This window comes from Peromyscus maniculatus, chromosome 11 (genome assembly GCF_049852395.1).
Source record: "Peromyscus maniculatus bairdii isolate BWxNUB_F1_BW_parent chromosome 11, HU_Pman_BW_mat_3.1, whole genome shotgun sequence".
Classification (NCBI taxonomy): Eukaryota; Metazoa; Chordata; class Mammalia; order Rodentia; family Cricetidae; genus Peromyscus; species Peromyscus maniculatus.
In genome coordinates this window covers 58,665,962-58,688,433 of record NC_134862.1, presented here as the reverse complement: position 1 = coordinate 58,688,433, position 22,472 = coordinate 58,665,962, and the positions used below count along the sequence as shown (strand labels likewise).

The 22,472-nt window shown below is 38.5% G+C and overlaps 1 non-coding gene across 1 annotated transcript; it reads right to left on the bottom strand.

Moving 5' to 3' along the window:
• Positions 1 to 14,270: 14,270 nt before the first annotated feature.
• On the bottom strand, positions 14,271 to 14,372 carry LOC121821490 (U6 spliceosomal RNA). Its single transcript, XR_006062307.1, has one exon. It is a non-coding gene; the product is annotated as a U6 spliceosomal RNA (small nuclear RNA).
• Between the last annotated feature and the right edge of the window lie 8,100 nt (positions 14,373 to 22,472).

Here is a 22,472-nt window from a genome sequence, read left to right as displayed (position 1 = left end):
CAGTATAATTAGTTTTAAGAGACAAGATCTCAATAACCAGAAAGCAGAACATAAATGAAGATAGCTAAGAAATGCTCTTTTGTTTAAAAAAATGAATCAAAAGAATCAAAATTTTACCTTGTAAAAAATGTATGCCATGACAATGGATAACTTAGCTTTAGGTAAAACGATGATTGTTTTGCTGAAGATGGAGAATTGTAACATTTGCTGTTCCTTTAGCCATAAATGATTTTTTCTGCCTGTCTGATTTTGTAATCAGAGTCTGCCACAATGCTATTTACATGTGCCATTATTTGCAAGAGCAGAAACACATTCAGGGCATCTGAGTTGATAATACATAAAGTGAAGGCCCTTCTGCTTCTCCCGAAACTTTGTTATTTAAGTGCAATTCTGACTAAGATGAATCATGCTTCTTGAAAGTGAGGTTCATCCATGCACAATTGGGCAACTTTCAATTATAGAATTCTCGAGGCTTCCCTTGAATAGAAGTAGTTATTAACATTGGCCTCACACTGAGCTAAAACTACATTTTTAATCTTAAAGTACTCACAGTGTTTAAAGCCGCACCACTGTGAGAGCTTTCCCAGTGTCCTACTGCTCTGCTCACATTGTCAATATCCTGAGAAATCTCATCTTAGTGAACTCTTAGTCTATGGCATGAGGGAATATGGCTGTTTACGTGGGAGTGAATGTTTAATGTTATCCCTATTAAATCATATCTGTGCTTCCAAAATGCAAATGCCTTTTATTATGATGGAACATGCTATTATTTTTTGAGCAAAATACTCATTTCTTCCTAAGAGAGGGGGCAGGGGAAGAAAGTGTAAATGATTGTAATGGAGATTTAGAGAAGTAATTGTAAGCAGAAGAACTATTTTTGAACTGCTTCTCTGACTCAAAAAATTTGACCATCTATCAATGCAGTAACAAGAATTCATTAGGGTTACTGTGAGTTAAAATATGTTGTAAATTGACTATTCCTCAAATGGGTAATCTCTATTCTTTGTTTTCATTTGGGCTGCAATAAAGGAAGCAGACAATGAGCCTGCCCTGTAAAATAAAACTATGCAAAAATTAAACAAGATAAAAGTGCTTTTAGGTTTTGATTACATAAAGCAAACTGTCCCTTCAAGCGATAGAAGTGAGTTATTTTTTTAATTCTGTAAGACTCAGGGGATACTTACTGTTACCAGGGTCTTCAAGGTGAACTTCATGTTGAGTATTAGAAGCATGAGAGCATCATTCGTTGTTGTGAAGTGATGTGACAGGAGGTGAAATAAAGAAAACATATTACAGGTGGCAAGGTGCCAGGCATGACCAGGCACTGTAGAGATACAACCTTCAGCTAGGGCTTTTGTAGTGAGGAAGGACTAAAGAAGAGATGGTTTTGGGACTCAAGAGCAGCTTGTAGTCCAGTAAAACGCACTGTCACTACATCAGCAGATGAGGTACTGGGGAGTAGGAATTGACCTTTTAGTACTTCTATTCCCACATAGCCGAGAGTGAACTGATTCTGAAGTGTTGATCTCAGGTCTTGGCATTCAGTTTGATATTCTGAATTCCTGTGTGTAAGTTGCTGGTGAGTAGAAAGATGGAAAATAGATTTCAGATAACTTTAAACCAATAGCCAATGTAAATATTAAATAGGGGCAAAGTATCTTGCTGAAGAAGTGAAAGTCAATGTGGCAACTGGTCTCAGACATAACATTGTTGCATTCTTCTGAAGAAGGGAGCTCTGCTAGGCTTTCCTTGTTTCATAAAATCTTATCAACGTCACATATTTGCCCATACTCTAATATGCATAAAGTGGCTGACTTTTTCTTTTTTCCCATTGGATTTTCACACTAAGAAAGGTTTAGATTCTCTTAAATGTAGTATATTTCAATATAAAATTTACAAGCTCTTGCTTTTGATTTATAAATAGATATTTGAGGAAGTTGGTGAGAAACCTAAATTAAGTATCCAAGTACCAAACATAACAGGTAATTACTAACCCAGATTAATGATGAACATACTTGTGGTGATATTGTGTCCCCCAATATATTGTGCACCCCAATAAACTTATCTGGGGTCAGAGAACATAAGAGCCACTAGACAGACATAGAGGCCAGGAAATGGTGGCACACACACCTTTAATCCTATCACTCAGGAGGCAGAGGATCCATCTGGATCTCTGTGACTTCAAGGCCACAATGGAAACAGAGCCAGGCATGATGGCATACATCTTTAATCCCAAGGCTTGAGATCTCATGTCTTGCTTGGGAAAGATACACACCTTTAATCCCAGGAAGTGATGCCAGGAAGCAAAAAGGTATATAAGGCATGAGGACCAGGAACTAGAGGCTTTTAAGCTTTTAATCAGCTGAGATCCATTCAAATGAGGACTCAGAGGTTTCCAGTTTGAGGAAACAGGATGGGCTGAGAAATTGGTGAGGGGAGGTTAACTGTGGCTTGTTCTGTCTCTCTGATCTTTCAGAATTCACCCCAATACCTGGTTCCTGGGTTTGTTTTTTTATTAATAAGACCATTTAGTAAATTGTCTTACACATACTATCAGCAAACAATGCCTTCAAGAAACATTGACCTCCATCATCAGTGATCTCTATCATCTGCTGAATAGCTAATAGGTTGTTAAAACATTAGTGTGGAGGACTAGGTACCACTGAGTAGAGGAAAGGTACTTTTGCTGTTGTTGGACAGAGTTTATCTTTTTAAAAATAACTTTGTTCTAGCATGATTTTAGGGATCACACAATGAGGAGAGAAGGAGCTACTGAACATTACTTTCTCAGAAAAAAACTGAAGCCAGATTCAGACTACACAGTCTTAGACTTCCTGTCTCCCACAGCTGTAAGCTGATACATTTCTGTTCATTATAAAGTGTATTGTGACATACAGAGATTTTGTGGCCCTATATGAGGTAAGCTGCAACCATCTTCCTAGCTGTGATTCTTTCTTTAAAAATAAAATTAAAATTACATTTATTTATTTATTTATTTATTTATTTATTTATTTATTTATAGTCAGTTCATATGTTCCGAATTTGGTTTGGCCTCCTCCTACTTCTTCTTTTTCTTCCTCCTCCTCTTCCTCCTCCTCCTCCTCCTTTTTTTTTTAAACAAATATTTATTTTATTATTTTGTGTGTCTGGGTGTTTTAACCATGTGTATGTCTGTCTGCACACTATGTGTATGAAGTACCCCTGAAGCTCAGAAGAATTGCCAGATCCTCTAGAACTGGAACACTCGTAAGCTTCCAATGTAGGGGCTGAGGATTAAACTCAGATTCTCTGGAAAAGAAGCCAGTGCTCTTAACCAATGAGCTATCGCTCCAGCCCTGGCAATTATTTCTTGCTGTGATATCAAAAGCACACGAAATGATAAGATAAATGAATAAGTAGTGCACCAACATTCGGCACAATAATGGAAGCAATCAAGAGAAAGAAAGGAAAACAACAGGATAGGAGGAAATATTTGGCTGTCATACACATAGTAAGAAGTTAATATCCAAAACATACAACCAGCTTTTATAGCTCAATAGTAATAAAGTGAAATAACCTTATTCAACCATGAACAAGTTGCTTAGATGGATATTTCTCCAAAGCAAACATAGAAGTGGCCCACAGGCATTTAAAAAGATCATCAGTAACACCAACTATCAGCGAATGTAAGCTAAAAGTCAGTGAGATATCATGTCCAGTGGGAATGGATATTATCCAACTGTAAGATGAGCAAGTTTGGAATCTTGGTATTTTATTGTTGGCAATATAAGGTTGTGCATTTATATGGAAAATGGTGTAATTATTCTTTACCACATTAACATTATATATATGAGATCCAACAATGCTCCTTCTGGATACTTATCTCAAAGTCGTTAAATTGAAGATACCTTCATTTTCACATTTGCTGCAAAATTAGTTGATACAGCTTCATGGACTACTCCATGGTCCTTAAATTTTCTTTGTGTCCCCATAAGATACAGAGCCCCCCTACAGCAGGAAGTAGTAAGAGAAGCTATGCCCAAATTCCCAAATATACCAAGCTGGCTTTGGAGATGTGTAAAAGTTAAAACCTTCCTTTTTAAAAAAAGAAGAAAAGGGGAAGTGCTGTAAATATCACTCTATATAAATAAAACACTGATGGCCAGTGACCAGGCAGGAAGTATAGGTGGGACAAAGAGAGAGGAAAATTGGGGAAACAGGAAGAAGGAGGGAGAGAGACTGCAGCCACCACCAGGACAAGCAGCATGTAAAGATGCCGGTAAGCCACCAGCCATGTGGCAAGTTATAGATTTATAAAAATGGGTTAATTTAAGATATAAGAACAGTTAGCAAGAAGCCTGCCACGGCCATACAGTTTGTAAGCAATATAAGTCTCTGTGTTTACTTGGTTGGGTCTGAGCGCCTGTGGGACTGGTGGGTGACAGAGATTTGTCCTAACTGTGGGCAAGGCAGGAAAACTCTAGCTACAATTAGTCATGGCAGAAAACATATGGGAAAATTTAAATGTTAGCAAGCCAATGAATGGATAAAGAAAATGTGATATATTCATGGAACAGACTATTACTTGTCCATTATATGAAGGAAATTCTGTTCATTGTGTCAACATGGATAAACCTTGAAGGTTAAGTAAAATAGTCTAGTCACAGAGAGACAAACACTGACCGATTCCACTCTACTTACAAGGTACTACTTTCCTTTCCTTTCCTTTCCTTTCCTTTCCTTTCCTTTCCTTTCCTTTCCTTTCCTTTCCTTTCCTTTCCTTTCCTTTCCTTTCCTTTCCTTTCCTTTCCTTTCCTTTCCTTTCCTTTCCTTTCTTTTTTAAATTAATATTGGTTCTGAATGTTCTTTTTTTTTAAAGATTTATTTATTTATTATGCATACAATGTTCTGTCTGCATGTATGTCTGCAGGCCAGAAGAGGGCACCAGAACTCATTACAGATGGTTGTGAGCCACCATGTGGTTGCTGGGAATTGAACTCAGGACCTCTGGAAGAGCAGTCGGTGTTCTTAACCTCTGAGCCATCTTTCCTTTTCTCTTTTTTAAAGACAGGGTCATCTACTGTAATCAGGTTGGTGACTACCCTAAGAGATACTCGATCCAGTAACTGATGGAAGCAGATACAGAGATCCACAGCTGAGCACTGGGCTGAGCTCCAGGAGTCTTGCTGAAGAAAGGGAGGAGGGATTGTACGAACCAGCGGAGTCATAAAGGATAAACCCACAGAGACAGCTGGCCTGAGGTACTGGGCTCTAGACCAGTAGTTAAGGGGCCTCCAAGGTACCGACCTAGGCCCTCTGCATATGTGTGGCAGTTGTGCAGCTTGGTCCCTTTGTAAGGCTCCCAGCAGTGAGATCCGGTACCCCTGTCTCTTGGGCTTTTGGGAACCTGTTTCTCATGCTGGATTCCCTTGTCCAGCTCTGACACAAGGGGAGAAGCTCGGTCCTTCCTTAACTTGATGTGTCTTGCTTTGCTCAAGCTCAGGGGAGACTGCTCCTTTCTGAATGGAGACAGAGGAGGAGTGGAAGAGGAGGTGGGTAGATGGGAAGCAGAGGTGAGGTCTGGAGGCGGGGACTTGGAGGAGAGGAGAAAGGGGAAACTACAGTCGGTATGTAAAATAAATGAAAAAGAATTTTTTTAAAACAAAACAAAGCAGGATGTCTTACATAGACTTTGCTGACCTGGAACCAGCTATGTGGATGAGGGTAGCCTAAAACTCAGAGATGTGTTCTTGCTTCAACCTCCCAAGTGCTAGAATTAAAGGTGTGCACCACTACTTCTATTTAATTTTGTTATTTCCTCTGAGACAAGGTCTCTTAGAACCCAGGCTGACTTCGAACTCACATTGTAGCCAAGGATGACCTTGTACCCCTGATCTTTCTCCTCACCTCACAAGTGCTGGACTTGCAAGGTGTCCCACTGGGCTTGGTAAGATTGCTCACTTTTCTTGAATTCTGGGAGAGAATTCCCCTCCTCCTACAATATGCACACATCAAAAGTAGACTTCACTTACAATATCTAACTCTATGTTTAAAATTTTTTTTAAAGTAGATATCCACTAAGCCACCTTACAGCTACTTCTGATTAAGCAGAACACTCTTGATACTCTCCATTTATTCCCTCTCTGTTCAGAGGGAATCTTACAGAAACACACGGGATATTTTCCCACTGCTAAGCCTTCTAGTGATATGTAATTAGCTCAAAGGCAGACATTGCATAAATACGCTTAATTGAGACCTTTCTATTTGAACTCTCTTCTGTAGTCTGCTCTACTTTCTGGCACATGCAGTTTTCAAAACAAGCTGGGATTGACTGCAAAACGGCTGACATTTTAACTCTTTTTACTAAGACAGAGAAATTGGTCCATTTGATTTTAAAGTACATTGTCATAGAATTTAAAATATCTCTGGACACTAGGTTTTTCTTTTTCTTTTTTTCCAGTGTGAATGTTGTTATGTGGGAAGATAACCCTATCTCATCAATCAACATTATTTTAGGCAGACTGTTTGCTTCTCCTTGGGTGACACATATGCCAATTATCCAGCGGAATTCAGCGCTGTCTCAGCTGCTACAAAGTCTTATTTATGGGCTTCACTATCCCTTTCTTAGATATGGTGCAATGTCTATATATGTCTACAAATGTCACTTTAGTTTCTATGAGACAATTTCGATAAACACTGTACCTGATGAATCAGGAATAGTCCAAACATAGAAGACACAACTGGCTTTGACATATTTTTTTTTTAAATAATATTTTTTGATCACAATTCCTTTGAAACTTAAACACTTATATAACAATGGTAGTGACTGAAAGTAGTCTATGGCCTTAAAATTGTACTCTGTTTTCTTCTTCGAAAACGCTTGCATCTCATAGTAAAAACATTTTATACTCAGAATAAATACTCCACCTTAGATTGTCAAACTGTAATCACTGTTCTGGATAGAAGTTGGTAAATATTATATTTACTTCTGAAGTGTTTATAGTAAAGCCACTGCCAAGGGTCAAGGTGAACAATTGAAAAGAAGCAGAATCAGACAAAATGGGATGATGTCCACTGGCCACACAGGAAATTTGGGTTATTATACTTCTTTGATCTGTTTTTTCAGATTTGACTGTAGATTTGTGATTTTGACTTTAGTCTCTGATTGTAAATATACAACAAGATGGCTCTGAAAGTGCCTCAGTGTCCTCTGAATCTCAGAAGCCATGTGGTCAAGCCCCAAGTCATGATAGGCAAATTACTTATTCTTCCTGCATCCAAGACAAATAATTGATCTTATCATAGGAGCAGACTATGCATAGAATTCCTCTATTAATGTTTAGGTACATACAGTTTTGATGTTTATATGGTTACGGCATGTTAACATAACCAACAGAGTAACATAATACAGAGTAAGTGTTTTGCTAAAACATATATTCTATGTAAATTTGTGTCATGCATGATTTGATACACCTTGTAAAGATGAACTTAATGTAATCTCTGTAAGACCCTCTAGGTGACTGTTTATATTTTTCTACATTTTGAGGAAAATGAGGCATAGGGCAATTGAGTAACTTACACAAAGTTACACCCCTGTTAATGGCTGACACTGTAATTGTAATTCAGTAAAGACTGGCTGCAGGTTTCCTAAGGGTAGTTTTAATAAAGCAACCCCAGGAAAAATGTTCTTAATTCTAAGAATCTGGTATGGCTGCATGAAAGATATAAATGTATTATTCAGTCATTAACACTCTCAAAATTAAAAGTAATCCACTTGGAAGCACATTTATTTTTCTTGTACATTTTTGGAAATCATTCCATTTTTAATTCTAAGAGGTAGACTTGCCAAAAGCACATTTTGGATAAATAAAGAATAAGCCCCTGCAAGCTAGTTGTAAGTTTTCTAAAAAGAGAACTCTATCTTAACTGTTAAGTATTAAAACATTTCAAGGGAAAGAGTTGTGAATTAGAAGAAAGGGTCAAGGACCACCGCAGTGAAATTGTCCAAGTTGGCTTGTATCTGTCAAGCTCTCCACATAGTCATTTATTAATAAAATCCTTGGAGGAAAATCCAACTCCCCATCTCACAAGACAGCAACTTGAACATCAAGGAGAGGTAGTGATTCATTCAAAATGATATGCCTAAAAGGCACAAAAGCCAGAATTTGATTCTGCTCGATAAAGTCAGTAATTGTTCTGTATTAGCTACTAGTCTTGTTGGTGTGACAAAATATCTGATGGAGAAGAAATGACAAAAGTAGGGTATATTTGGGTTCACAGTTTGAGCGGGCGGTCTACCGCGGGAGCAGAAGTAGAGGTAGCTGGTCCCATTGCATCTGCTGAGGATGCACAAAGAATACCTGCATGTATTTCAGCTCATCTTCTCCTTTTTATGCCATACAAAGCTCTTAGCCCATGCAATGGTGCTCCCCATGTTTAGTGTGGGTCTTCCCACCTCAATTAACCAAATCTAGAAAGTCCCCTAAAGACATGCTCAGAGGCTTGTTTCTTCAGTGAGTCTGGATCCTGCCAAACTGACAAGATTAACCTAGTGTGTTCTGCCCAACTCCACCTCCATGTAAAGACTACGTATATACAACTTTCTTTCCAGAAATAAATTCTCTGGGATTAAATTTACTGAGAAATTTAGTTCAGCAATCTTTGTATAACTTGCCATGGATACAAAAGTAGATGATATCTTTAGCTAATCTTTTATATATGCTACTATGAGGCAACTGAGATGGATGATTATTGAATCTAACATATACAAATACAGTTATGTCAAAATTATTAAAGCAACATACATCTCCCAGAGGGCTAAACATAAAAAGGGGAACTAGAGAGCAATATAGAGAAGACAAAGAGCATAAAATGACTAAAAAAGCACCAAGGATACAGAATCTGATATTAAAGTAACATTTATTAACTTTTCAAGGTATAATTTATTTACTAGTAATTTGCATATGATTCTAATTTTTATAATTTTCTGGAATCATAAGTATCATCATCATAATTTTAGGGAAATGAGTCAGTAGTATTGGCAAGTAAAAGGAGATAGTTTGAAGAAAGAGCTGGTTGGGGAAGATAATTTTCAAAATTATAACATTTATGATTTATCCTTAGTATTTTAAGAACAATCTTTAATGGTACTATTATTGTATTAATTATCTTTTTTTCATTGATGTTTCATTATCTGACAGAAGCAACATAAAAGAGGAGGGATGTGTTCAGGTTCATAGCCTAGAAGGTAGTAGCCCTCACAGTGGGTGCGGCACAGTGGCCGAGAGGGCTTGGTCCTTGGCATTGGTAGCTTGCAGTTGCTGGCCACTTCCTGGAAGATCAGACAGAAGAACTCTCCTGCTGAAAGTGTGACCAGGCTATAACCCCAAAAGCCTACCTCTAGTGGTACACCTGTGAGCCATTCTTCCCACCTGAAAGGTTCAATAAACCCCTCCAAAAGGACCACTGGTTGGAAACCAAGTGTTTAAAAACATGAGTCTGTGGAGATTATTTTACACCCAAACCACAGCCATTATTATCACCACAGATGTACATATCTTAAAAAATGAGTTTTAGAGGAAGTAAGGAGATGGCTTAATTTTCTAAAGCTGATCTTTACATTTTATAAATTTGATACAGATCTATTTATATGCATTTTTCTGGGGAAAGAGCATATAGATTTCATCAACTTCTTAAGGGGTAAGAGTCAAAAGATGGCATTAAGAACTCATATGTTGAATTAAGGAGGATATTTGTGCAGAGAGTCATTACAGTCTCGGTGAGGTGAAGACTGTAAGAGGGAAGGTGCTGAGCTGCGTGTCTACCTGGTAAGGTGTGCACTTTGTCCACATAGACTAGGACAGCATAAATAAACGAATATATTAAAGACAATGGAAGCTGCTTCTCACTGTTAGAAGAAAGACTTGGAAATGTGAAGGGGTGGAAGTCGAAGAGTATTGCCTTGCACAGAGGCAGGGTCCTAATTAGTTTTCAGCTCTGCAAAGAGTCAGATATCAGGGTAAAAGCCGAAAGATCAGAGAAGCAAAGGAGCAGCCACAGTCACTTCTTACCTCTATGAAATCTCAGACTAAATGGGCTGGGTCCTGTTTCTATGAATCCTCACACTGAGTGGTTGAGATCCTCCTATCTTTATGAATCCTCTGACTGAACTGGGGGTGAGATCCTGCCTCCACCCACCTTATATTCCTTTCTCCACCTTCTGAGTGCTGGGATTAAAAATATGAGGCTCCCAAATGCTTGGATCAAAGGCATGAGCCTCCCAGGTGCTAGAATAAAAGGCATGAGGCTCCCAGGTGCTGGGATCAAAGGAGTGAGCCTCCACCGCCTGCCGCTGTTTCTCTTTTAGACTGGTTCAATCCCATGTAGCCCAGGGTGGCCTTGAACTCCTGATCTTCCTGCTTCCTCCTCCCAAGTTCTGTGATTAAAGGTATGTGCCACCACTGCCCCCTCTCTATGGTTAACTAGTGACTAGCTTCACCCTCTGATCTCCAGGCAAGCTTTAATTTGTCAGAACACAAACAAAATATTGTATGACATTGCACTGCAATTACCTGATGGCATATGATTTTCAGTATGTGTGATGTACATAGAATAAATGTATATATGTGTATGCATATGTGTATATGTATGTACATAAACATATACATTTATTGTCTGCTTCTCAACTCAGTACTTTAAGCTAGATAGTTGAATCCCATGTACTGTACTCCTTGACCACACTGCTATAGAATTTTAAAAAGCTTGTTGATGGGTAGAAAGTGAGAAATAATTTTTATCTGCTAAAATAAGCCATTTTCAAGGCCTCCAATAAAATATGCATTAAATATGAAAATCTTTGACTCTTCAGAGTGTTACTCTTCAAACCTATCATGTAACATCTGTTTCCCTACAGTAGTTTCCAAATTTTGCTACATTGTCACAATAAAATATATACTTTTTGTAATTTAACTAATTTAGATATTTGAATACATGAATCTAATGAAAAAATTAGTAACTGAAAATTTTTCCAAAAGCATAAAAGTTGGACATTGTGGTGACCACAGTTTTTAAACTGTCACGGTTAATTTCTATAACATCCTGGGGTTAGGTCTGTTATCATCATCACTTTATTAGGGATGAAAATCAGTGATTCTATTTATTAAATTGCTCTCATAATTTATTTTATGCTGTTTCACTGATGACTTTGGACTTATACATTTATTCCTGAGTCACAATCCTGACTCACATTTACTGGCTATCCATGAAGAAGAGATTGGGTTAACATCTCTCTCGATTTTTCAAAAACAAAACCTTTGTGGGAAGTGAGTTCATGACCCCCTCTTATAGTCTTTTTAATCCTGGATGGAGGAAATTTTGTGATGTTATGGAGAAGTGCTTTAAGGAACTTAGGATAGTTGGACATGAAAGCCCATAGCAACCTTCACTACTCAACGTACTTTTTCTTTCTGGACATTGTGTTTTTTTCACTGTCTAAAAAAAATGAAAGAATAAAAAGAGGTATTTTATCATGCAGAGATAGGCCCAGAGCTAATGTGCTCCACACGCCTGTCCCTGACACAGGGACTGTCAATTGGTGGAAATGTTAGTGAACTAAAAACAAGGATCAGAAAGGCTTTCAAGAGATCCAGTCCCACTGCACTGGCTGAGAAAGGTGTGTTAGTATAAGCCCCAAATGACTCAACTGACATCCCTGTAGAGATTTGAACTGGCTGCGGTTAGAAACACAAAGCAGAGACAGTGGGAAAAGAGCAGAGATGGAGAGGAGGTGGCTGCGGAAAGCAAACAGAACCGAGTTTGGGATGAAAGAAGGTCTCATTCAACAGCTGGCCAAGGGAAGACAGTGTCTAAGTAATCAAAATGGGCATCCAGTGGAACACATGTGAGTAGATGATACTGGATGGGGCAGCTTGTAAAGGTGGAGGTCCATTTATGTATCATATATACCTTATTTAAATAAGTAACTGTTAATTGGACTGCGCCTTTGATGATACTGGGTGAAAGAGTTGAAAGCATATCCATGGGTATAAAATTATAAAATGTTGTGACATACACGTTAGTGAAATAAGATTATGCCAGGAGAGCTTTGAATTTTTTACTTTTAAGGGTTTTAGTTTTAAAATTATTCTTACTTTGACTGATATTTAATTTTTATTAAATTATATTTTGTATTTGTACATTTAAATAGGTCCTTTGATATTTTAATGCTTAAATACATTGGGGAATGATCAAATCTTAGTGATTATCTATCCTTTATTTCAATTATTTATCACGTCTTTATTATAATACATTTAAAATACTCTCTCCAGGTAATTTGTGGTTTACAATGCATTATTGTTAGTGATATTCACCCTATTGTGTTGTAGAACATCCAGCCTTTCTTCTGACTTCTGCATTGTACCCACCATCTCACTCACAGTAGACTATTAAACAATTGGTCCAGTGGCAGCTGAGCATGTACTAGTGGCTACCGGGGCTGAGAGAAGAGGATAGGGTGGATAGAAGAGGTTGGGAAGACCATGTCTTAGAATCAATTTAGTCAACAGAAAAACTGGGAGGCAGGTACAGAGATTCTCCAGGAAGCCTACTACAAACATTGCCACCTTCACTATTAACTGCCCACTTGAAGCCCACATTTACTATAATTGATGAATCTGTCCATAGTTTACCTCAGGGATTACTTTTGGTTCTGGGAATTCCACAGGTTTGTACAAATGTGGAATGACAAGTCTCCATTGTTCCAATATCACGTAGACTATTTCCACTGTCCTAATAATCAGGTTAAGAGGCCCTACTCTGTTGATCCCAATCTACTCACTAATCTTCTTTCGACTGTCTTCAAAGTTTTGCTTTTTCTAGAATGTCACATAATTGGAATTATGTATTATATAGAATTTTTGCCTGGCTTCTTTCTCTTAAGTGCATTTAAATGTACTTTTCATTTTATTTGGTATTTCATAATTTTTTAAATATATAATGTTCCTATTGTTTGGGTGAGTGATTCCAAACTTAGGCAATTATGAGTGAATGCCATGTTCTAGAACAACCTAATCTCGAGTCTGAGAAACATACACAATACCAAGAGAGTAAGGAAAAGGAGAAACCCAGAATCATACAAGTCTCATGTTGGGCAATAGTCCTTTATGAGATGTCCCTTTCATAGATATTAACTTCCAGTCTTCAGCTAGTCTTCTCATTCTTTTTACCCAGTCTTCCAAACAGCAAAACTTTTCACCAATTATTTCTTTTATGTCCTATGCCTTTTGTATTATACCTAAAATCTTATTCCTATAGTCAGAATGATCTAGGCTTTCTTTTGGGCCATCTCCTTATAGTTTAGAACATTTTCATTTTTCTGGAAACTATAGGATCTGTGTCTATCTTAATCAGATATTGATAACCTTGTTTTTTGAATGCCTGTCATTGTCTCTGTATTGTCTTTGGTTTTTGTCAAAAGAACTATGCCCTACACAGGCTATTTCTGAGCACTGCACTTATCTGTTCTGCTTGGATCTCTAGTATAATTTTGGTTACTGAAGCTTTGTAGTTAGGTCTAGAAATAAGGTAGCATCAATCTTCTAGCCCCCTTTTCTCTTTTAGTGCTGCATTAGTAATTACACATTTTTTACCCATTAGTATAAACTTCAGAATCACAAAACAGCTCACCAGGGTTATGTTTGGGATTGCTTTTGCTCAGATTACTAAGAATTTGTTGATGGTTTGCAACTCTCTTATTTCAGCTATCAGCCTGTAATTTTGTGTGTGTGTGTGTGTGTGTGTGTGTGTGTGTGTGTGTGTGTGTGTGTTCGTGTGTTTAAATTTCATCTGCTGCCTTTTCTCTTAGGATAGTTACGGACTCATACAATGAGTGAGGGAGCAGCCTGCCTGCTTATAGCTTCTCTAGGCCTGTGAAGAACTGCACAGATGGCTGAAGTGAGATGAGCTGACTAATTCCTTCTTGCCATGCAGAATGCAGGAGTAGCTAGAGTTGGATTTTTTTTCTTCTTCCAAGTCAGTCTTTCATAACTATACAGCATGGAATGTTCTGGTTAGAGTTTCTTTCTGGAGCAGGCCTTGCTAAGGGCACTGTGTTCCCATGTATCCCTTGACAGTCCCTTGCAAGCACACTCTGATGCTGTCCTAAGAGGGGTTTTCTCAGATACACACTGTGAAAAACGCAACGAGCTTCTAGAGGAGACCATGACAGTTTACTAAAGCTCACAAAAGTCTACCAATTCTCAAAGCTTGGTTGCTTAGAGGTTTTTGTTTGTTTTTAAAATAGGAAGCCCTTCACAAGTTTATATATCTTCCTTGCACAGCGTCCATGCTAATCTTTCTGTGTCATTATAATTTTAGTGTATGTGTTTTCAAGGCAAGTATTCTTGGAGTTCTTAACCCTGGAGCGTGACCATGGTAAACCTTCAGAGATGTGTCTATTACAGTTTAGGGTTTTCTGTCTCTGCACTAGTTTCTGTGGTGGACAGGGCTCCCTGTGTCTGTTCTGCTAAGCCATGAATCCTTTCCATCTCCATCCATCTATCTGTGCCTGAGAGCTGAGACCCCTGTGTCCTCACTCCTTTTGTGGATTTAAATAGAGTTTTTTCCCCTTTCAGTTCTCTTAGCTGTTTCATGGATTGTTTGGGCAGAGCGGCAGCATATAAGCTCCTTATGTACAGAAATAGAAAATGGTTGTATGGCTGTTTAGATCTGAAAAAAAATGCTTTCCAATTCTCCACACTTGTCAAGTACTTTTAATCACTTTTTCTAGACACAAGACTCTGAGATTCAAAATATATATGTATGCCTTTTGAAGTTTATTTTGTAGTTAATTAGAATATAGCTATATTTTTGGTATATTATTGAGCATATGTTGGTTCACTTGCCCTTAAATTGATGGTCTTAAGACTATCCCTTAATTTTATTTGTCTTGTAAAAGAAGGTCCCTAAACTGTTTATAGTAATTATAATTAACTACTAAAAATGTAAATAGATATATGAATTTAAAAGAAAAATATTAATCTGATTTAGTCACTGACATATTTTAAGAATATTTAGTAGAAATATGTGAATGTATGGACAAAACTTATCATCACGTGTCTTAACTACTTGTGTAGTTAAGTAAGATGAGTCGACTAATTCCTTCTTGCCATGCAGAAGGCAGGAGTAGCTAGAATTAGTTTTTTTCCTTCTTCCAAGTCAGTTAGTCTCTCATAACTCTACAGCAGGCAATGTGCTGGTTAGAGTTTCTTTCTAGAGCAGGCCTTGCTAAGGGCACTGTGTTCTCATGTATCCCTTGACTGTCCCTTGCCTGTCTATAGATAAATTATATACAAAAAGCACCAACTACAGGTATCTAGCTAATGGAGTGATAGATTTGGCTTTAATTTGGGTTCTTACTTGTCCTCCCTCAGAACAAGCATAAAAGACTCTACTGAACATCTTTTAAAATTAGATGTGTCTATATTTTAGATCCATGTATATAGAAGTTTTAGTAAAGTAAGCTCTCTCCGTATATTTATATCATGGAAAACATAAATATGTAGGGCAATTTGCATGGTGTATCTACACTGAAATGTTAAAAGATACTTTCACTATTTATCTAGTCAAGCTGATATAAATTTCAATAACTGGACTAATACGTTTAACTTGGGTCAAAGAAATAGTGAAATTTAAGGAAGAGGGAAAATAATCAGTGTATAGTCCCCCAATGCTACTTATATACAACATGTAAATTGACATACATGAACTGGGCATTATTAATGATGCTCACACTCTTGCAGCTGTCTTTCCACCCTCTCCCTTCTTGCTCTGCCTCTCCTTTTCTCCCCATCTCTATGTTTGCACCTAACCTAGTTTTCTTTAAAAGGTATCACCATGTCTCTATGAATTTTTAAGTTAAAAGCAGTAGTCAAGTTAGTTATCCAGTTAATGTTCTACCTGGTAAGGATAAGTTATGGACCTCTGGTGTATCTTGGATGTTCTTCTGTGCTGTTTTTTAATTATCATTCATATTCTTTCCTTCTTTTCTACAAGATATTTCTAAAAGTGTACATGCCCATATAGAATATGAAGGATTTTGATTCTTTGACATTTCATATGGACATACGATGTATTTTGATCATATCTACACATCATTCTCCCTTCTAGCATGCCCCAGTTTCCCCATTACAGCTCTCTCCAAACTTCTTAAAAAATTCTCACATGGAGATGAGAAAGACTCCTGAGACCCCTTCCTAGGTGAGGACCTATTGACCGTCGATGGGTGCTGGGGGAGGAGAATAATTTCTCTTTGACTGTGACCACTGGTTGGCTCAGCCTGTCCCAGTGGATGACCCCACATTCATGCACACACGCACAGCGCTAATTGGATCTCAGTAGGTTAAAAAATAGTTTTGAAAACACACAAGAAGGACAAACCTAGCTGCAAAAGAAGTGACAACATCGTGACTCTGAAAGAAATGTCTAAAGAAGAAACTGAACAGTCTCTGGGGCACAGTCCAATCTTACTTCCTCTGAGACCTTAGGAAACTGGTAGACTTTGGGGGAAAAAAAAGGCTTGACAAATATTAAAAAATAAAAAAATTGGGACTTCTGAGAGGCTCAGAGTATGGACTTGACATTAGATCTCCAGAAGTAGCATGGGGTATTCTGCTGCAGATTTTGAGTGGTCTATTACTACATGCTCTTCATTATAGGTAGATGAAGAAATATGTTGGAGAGAAATGAGTCATCAATCCACCCAAAATAAAAAGAGAGGAATACCTTCATTAGTTCAAAGTCAAATAAGTAAGTTAAAAAATATTCCTGATCCATGCTTGCCAGAGTGCTTTTCCCCTTCCCTTCCCTTCCCTTCCCTTCCCTTCCCTTCCCTTCCCTTCCCTTCCCTTCCCTTCCCTCCCCTCCCCTCCCCTCCCCTCCCCTCCCCTCCCCTCCCCTCCCCTCCCCTCCCCTCCCCTCCCCTCCACTCCCCTCCCCTCCCCTGTCCCTCCCATCCCCTGTCCCTCCTATCCCCTGTCCCTCCCATCCCCTCTCCTCTCCTCTTCTGTTTTCTTTCTCCCCACTCTCCGAATTTAAAAAGATGGCACACACTAGTGAGGATAGCTCAGTGGGCAAAGGCATTTGCACCCCGCCTAGGGCTCCTAGTTTGAAGTGTATATCCTATGTGTGGAAAGAGAGACAGACTTTCTCAAGTCATCCTCTGACTTCCAAATGCATACCTTGGTGCACACACACACACACACACACACACACACACACACACAGAGGAATGCATATATATATATATATATATATATATATATATATATATATAGAGAGAGAGAGAGAGAGAGAGAGAGTAAATAAACACATGGGATAAAAATGTTTGATAAGATTTTGTATAAGACAGCAGCAAGAAGGACTCATCACAGTACATTGATAGAGTAAGTGTTCTAACCTGGATGCATGAACCTTTACTGGATAACACAGAGGTGCTGTGGATATTGTTCTGTATAAATAAAACACTGATTGGCCAGTGGCCAGGCAGGAAGTAGGGGGGACAAGGAGAGGAGAATTCTGGGAAGTGGAAGGCTGAGTGAGGGAGACACTGCCAGCCGCCACCATGACAAACAACATGTAAAGATGCTGGTAAGCCACGAGCCACATGGCAAGGTATAGATTTATAAAAATGGATTAATTTAAGATATAAGAACAGTTATCAAGAAGCCTGCCACAGCCATAGAGTTTGTAAATAATATAAGCGTCTGTGTGTTTACTTTATAAGTGGGCTGTTGGACTGCCGGGGCTTGGTGGGATCCAGAGAGAACTCTCCAGCTACACAGAGGTGTACTTATCAGTTCAGTTTCCCCCTTCATCTCCCTCCTTAGAAAGCTCACAGAGCTATTGTGATTGGCCTCTCTTCTTTCTGTATTCTGTGTCCTTTTCCTTGCTTTGTGTTCTATTTCTGGTAGAATTTTCCATTCTGATGTATTTTTAAGATTTTTTTTAATTATGTGAATATGCATGTATCTATGTGTGGGTATGTGCTCATGTGAGTTCAGTGCCTTCAGAGACCAGAAGAGGGTGTCAGATTCCCTGGAGCTGGAGTTACAGGTGGTTGTGAGCTGCCCAAGGTAGGTGCTGAGACCAGAAATGGTGTCTTCTGCAAGACCAGTACCTATGTTTAGCTGCTGAGCCATGTCTACATCCCCATATTCTAGTGTATTTTTAAGAAAGGGTTTAAAGGAAATAAAGTTTGAAGGACTACATATTTTTTTAATGTGCATATGCATGGGGGTGCATATGCTACGCTATGCCATGTTTGTGGAACCAGAGCAAACTTGCAGGTCAGGTCGTAAGGACAGAATCCAGGCTGTCAGGCTGGCAGCAAGGGTCTTTACCTGTTCAGCCACTGTGATATGTTTTACCCAGCCCCAGAGGTATTATTATCATGTCTTTGGATAATAAGGAGTTGATAATGAGGAAACTGAATCCCAGAATAATTTCACTCAGGTGATGAGTCTAACAAGTCATGGGCAAATATAAGATCCTCTACTGAGCTGCCATGCTGTGCTGCCTCGAGTCCTGGTCTGTTTAATTTCACTTCCTCTCATAAATCCAGACCTCCTTGTTTATTTTAGACATTGTCTTCCTCACAATAAGGTCTTGTGATCAAAGCCTATTACTTAATGTCTTAAAAAGGAACAAATTCAGTAGGAAATTCTTTTTCTCTTCAGTTGGAGCCAACTTGGTATGACTACTGTCTTGCTAAAGAAGTCCAAAGACTCAGCTATGAATTCAAAGCTGACCAATGGCCCTTTTCATAAAGCCCATTATATCTTACTCTGACAAAACCTTAGAAAAGAAGGCTTTAAAAGAAATACAGCACAACAACTACACATCTGTAAACTAGGATTCACATTTTGTTGGACAAAGAGAGTCAAATGGACTAAGAATGGTGTTTCATTGTAAGAACCATAGGGGAATACACTGGAGATGGAGAATAGGATTGTTTCCAGCACAGGTCAGGAGAAAGCTGATTGGTATCATTCCCCAAAGCTGGTCGAGGGTGACCTCTGAGGGTGAGAACATAGCTGAACAATGAGAAGGGAGTCTCTAGCAGGGAGTAGAGCAGAAAGGCTAAGGGGCAGAGGGCATAACTGCCACATCCAAAACATTCAACCATGAGAGGGAGATGGCATACTTGAAAAACCAGGAGCTGCACATCTGCTGTGGAAATTCAAGCATGTTCTGACACTTTCCCCCCAATTCCAAGGAACGATTATTTAGAAAAATAAAATCTGCTTGTTAATGCTTACCAGCTGCAAACCTAATTGTTCAATTAGTATTTCTCTTAATTGTTTCTCTCCATTTTTGTTTGCATTCTCTTCTCTTTAAGCATTGTGTATTTAAAAAGGAGCCCGTTGATACAACCAACAACGTAAGGACTGGAAGGTCAAGTATTCCTATTGGCTTTACATTATACTGTTTGTTTGCCAGATTTCCCAGGCTGCTTAATGAAGTACCCATTTAGAAGGTTAATGAGAACATTTCTGATTTGTTCTTGACATTACTGTGCTAAATCTAACTATTTAATCATCAAATTAATTTTATGGTTATAACCATAGTATTGCAAAATGTTTACAATTTAAGCATCAGGGGACTTTAGAATATAAGTGTTTAATACTCCTAAGTGTTCCATGGTGAACACAGCTATCAGATTTAAAGGTCTAAGAAACTCACAAACAGCTATTTATAGTCATGCACCATTGATGCAGTGCTAGAATTTGTACGACACAGCTATCCTTCTTTAAACACTTGCTCTTGGATCTGGGTTGTTCTTTACATGTTTGATGCACCTGAAAACTCAATATAGTCTCAGCAACAGCTGGCAGGGCCATGGAGTGATGACAATAGCATTTAACAATAGTTACGATGAGAACAGCTTTCATGGTGGAAAGAGAATAAACTTCTGCAGTGCTACATTACATATCCAAATACTCACAGCAAATAAGTAAATGTAATAAACATTTTAAAGCATAAGTGACTTTTTGTAAAGAATCTACAGTTTATTTATCAGCTTCATAAATCAGACACAGACACAGATGTAATGTGTACGGATACTACTATGGAAGACATGCTATTCAGTGGACAGTATATGTTCATTATTTTCTTGTGGGGATTCAGGAGTAATAAAGAGAACAGAAAGCAGGTAAAAAGTGTGGGCTAGCGTCTCTGCCATAAAATCAGGCCATGGACATTGCTGAGGAGCCCAGCCCTGCCCCTCACACCAGAAAAATCTACATTCTAGGACCAAACAGCAAGTTTGTGACAGAAGTGGGCTATTACTGCATGAAATACTTTATTTTCATTAGTATCCCGTATTTGAGCTGTCGTCACAATAGCCACCAGACCACACAAGGCTGTTTCAATTGAAATGAAATTAAAGTTTGTTAGTTGTTCCTATTCTAGTATCATGCGAGGGTCTCCTTAATAATGGTTCCTATCAATCCAATGGAAAAATAACTCAAAGAGAAAATGACTTGTCTGAATACATGGAACATGTTTTTGAATGAAACTTTGAGTTGTATTCCAATGATTTGTTAAGGAATTAACTTCTCAAAAAAATATAGAGCCACCAAGGATATTTCCAAAGTGAGAGATGGTTTATAATGCAATAGGCCATTTGTCCGGACTGTGTATTTACTGCCAAGTGTGTTCAATGCTTTAGCTGGGGGAGACGTGTGAGTCCTACCGATCTGCTGTCATAATACCTATAGTTAGCAATCAATATAACACTGTGAAATTCAGCATGTGTGAAGAGAACGGTCAAGGTAACTCTTTTAACTTTATTGTCATATAGTTGACCCTGTGTTAAACACACAGGCATTAAACAAAATACACATGCAGATACAACAGAGCATCCACTTAGAACCTGGGCTAGGGCAGTCTAGAGGACAATTGGTGGAGGCTTACCTTAGGAAAAGTCTAGATGAAAGAAAACTCCTATGGACTCCTGGAATTATGTGTAGTTGATTTAAAAACAAAGCCACAGGCAATTTTAGGCAATACAAAGGGAAATGAGCTCATATGTACATTTCATGAATGTATATGTCCTTCTGAAATTCTTAATTCCAAAATATATTCTCTGGTAGGATGGTATTTAGGAATGGGATTTTTGGCAAGTGACTAGAGTTAATTCGTTCCTAATGGGATCTGTGTCCTTACACCGATAGTGAAGGTAAAGGACCCCTGTGTTGGCTATGTGAGAATCGAAAAAGAAGAGGCCCTTATGCAAGCCCAAAGGAGTGCCCTTTACAGACATCAGATCTGCTGAGACTTTGGCACTGATATTCCCAACCTGCAAAATGATGAGAAATAAACTCTGCTTAAGCCACTCATTCTGTGACATCCTGTCATATCATTCCATGCTAAGATAGTGCCCTTTACTCTCCTTCCAAGATGTCAAGTGGTGATTAATTTTCTTCAGTATTTCCTTCCATTAGTATTCCTCTAAATACTAGGCTGTTTCTAAGCACATTTCAGAGCATTTAGAGGAAATGGATATTCTTAACAATGAAATAGGACAGATCATGAGCATTTTTTATATTTTAAACAAATCTGGAGTTACAAGGAAAACAATAAAATGTGTTGCACGATTTCCCAGAGGTTGGGGCTGGGAATGTGAGGAAATACAATCTGTTGCTGGAGGCAGGATAAGGAAAATTCCTTAGACATATTCTCTAGATGACCTTGAAGCACAAACACTAGTCAGTCAACAGGAAAGAGGAAGAAGAACAGTCATTTCAGGAAACGGATTAGTAACCAAGGGGCCAACCAACTACAGAATCCTTGCCTTATGACATTATGCACTTACCTCTTGAAATTTTAAAGTTAGTACCTGATCCAATGAGGATAAATGGGGCAAATGTGATATGGATTTAAAAGAAGATGATACTTTTAGGACACTGCTCGCTTTCCAGGCAAGTTAGGGCATCTATGGGGGTGGTGACAGTGACCGTGACTGCAGGAATAGTCCAGTGGGACAGAAGTTCTGCAGTAGTATCATGTTCAGAAGTCTTTCCAAAAAGAGACATAATCTGATGCGATGGAGTTGCCCATGGGGAAAAATAAAACAGAAATAGAATAGTTCATACTGCTCTTTGGATTTGAAGAAAAAACAATGCATGTAACATTTATCATGCAACTCTAGCTTATATTCTAAATGTTCTTTTTTTTTTTTTTTTTTCTTTTTTTTTTTTTTTGGGTTTTTCGAGACAGGGTTTCTCTGTATAGCTTTGCGCCTTTCCTGGAGCTCACTTGGTAGCCCAGGCTGGCCTCGAACTCACAGAGATCCGCCTGCCTCTGCCTCCCGAGTGCTGGGATTAAAGGCGTGCGCCACCAACGCCCGGCTCTAAATGTTCTTTAAGATTGCTAGCTTTCACTTGTCCCAAAGCAGGAAATAGGTCTATATGAGATACAGGGTATAACTGTTATTC